A 1924-nucleotide genomic window follows, 5' to 3' on the forward strand; every position below is an offset into this window, starting at 1 on the left:
GCACTCACTAATGTCCTTGCTAAGAAAATGGAGGATTTAAGTATGCTAGTCAGTTCATCATCATGTTCTGGAAGTTCTCAACAAGTTACTTATGCAGAAGGAACAATGATCTGTAGAGTAGATTATCCTTCATATGCTTGGAGGAATCATCCCAATTTTTCATGGGAGAATCAACAAAATCAAGCTTCAACTCAGAACTTTCCACCACAACAACAAGGGCATCAATACCAACAACCTAGGCAACCACCACCTAGTTTTCAGCAAAAGAATGCAAATCCTGCACCTTTACCAAGATAGCAAGAACAAAGTTCTACCACAGAGGCTTTATTACAACAAATTCTTGCTAATCAAACTAAGCGTGATGAAGAGTTGAGAGAGATGAAAGCAAGGCTGGAACAAATGCAAACACGCAATAGGATGCTGGAAAATCAGATTGCACAACAAGCATGCTCATCAAGTACCAATTCTATGGGGAAACTTCCTAGTCAAACAGAAAATCCAAGGGAGCAATGTCATGCCATCACACTGAGGAGTGGTAAAATAGTGCATAATGAGAAGAGTGAAAAAGTTAAAAAGAGAGAAAATGAGGAAGATTTTGAGGGAGATGAAAAACAAAAGAGTGAAAAAGGGAGTGCAAGAAAAGGTAAAGAGGAAGTTGGAGAGAAAGAAGAGAAATATATACCTCCAAAGCCTTACAAGCCACAGCTTCCCTTTCCACAGAGATTTCAAAAAGCCAAGCTTGATAAGCAATTTGGGAAGTTCTTAGAGGTTTTGAAGAAGCTATATATAAATGTGCCTTTTATTGATGCTCTTTCCCAAATACCTTCTTATGCTAAGTTTTTGAAAGAAATTCTCTCAAACAAAAGAAGACTTGAAGATTATGAGACTGTAGCGTTAACTGAGGAATGCAGTGCTATCCTCCGAAGGAAACTTCCTCCAAAGCTCAAGGATCCAGTGAGTTTTTCAATTCCATGCCACATTGGGGAATCATGTTCTATAAAAGCTTTATGTGATTTAGGGGCTAGTTTAAGCCTTATGCCCCTCTCCATCTATGAGAAGCTTAACATGGGAGATCTTAAGCCAACCCACATTTCTCTTCAGTTGGCAGACAGATCAATTAAGTATCCAGAAGGGATCTTAGAAAATATACCACTGAAGGTTGGAAAATTTTACATCCCAGTTGATTTTGTCATTTTGGACATGGAAGAGGATTCTCATATGCCAATCATTTTGGGGAGGCCTTTCCTTGCTACAGCTGGTGCTTTGATTGATGTGAAAGGTGAAAAGCTTACTCTTAGAGTCGGAGAGGATCTGTTAGTCTTCAATATTGGCAATGACAAAAAGAAGCAACATGAAGATGTAGACTCTTGTTTGAGAATTGATATAGTTGATGAGTTAGCAAAAGAGCACTTTAGAAAGAGCTATCCAAAGGCTTCTCTTGAAAGTTGTCTTGTCCATGAAGGGACTATCAATGATGAAAATCCAAAAGAGGCTGTATTTGCACAATATTTGAAGAGTAATCCACCTTGTCATATGGCACCAATCTTTCAACTTGAGCAAGTAGAGAAAAGTGAGGTTAAGCAACCATCTCTCAAAGAAAAAGATGCACCAAAGGTTGTCAAGAAAGAAATGGTTGGATTTTTCGACAAAGCAACAAGGATCTTCTCATGTGATGGAAAGAAAATGAAGTATAGATTCATTGAAGCACCTATTGGAAACAGGGGCAATAAATTCCAATTCCAGCCACCATGAAACATGATAAGAGTCCAGCTAAGGACCATAAATTAGCGGTCTTAGGAGGCACCCCAAGTTCTTTTATCTTGCTTTTATTGATTTACTTTTACTTTCATTGCTTTTGTTTTTATCTTAAATCTCCCCAAATTCAATTTTTGACATTGTTGAATCTTGTCCCTTGTAGATGTAT

Source organism: Hevea brasiliensis, chromosome 12, assembly GCF_030052815.1.
Source record: "Hevea brasiliensis isolate MT/VB/25A 57/8 chromosome 12, ASM3005281v1, whole genome shotgun sequence".
NCBI lineage: Eukaryota > Viridiplantae > Streptophyta > Magnoliopsida > Malpighiales > Euphorbiaceae > Hevea > Hevea brasiliensis.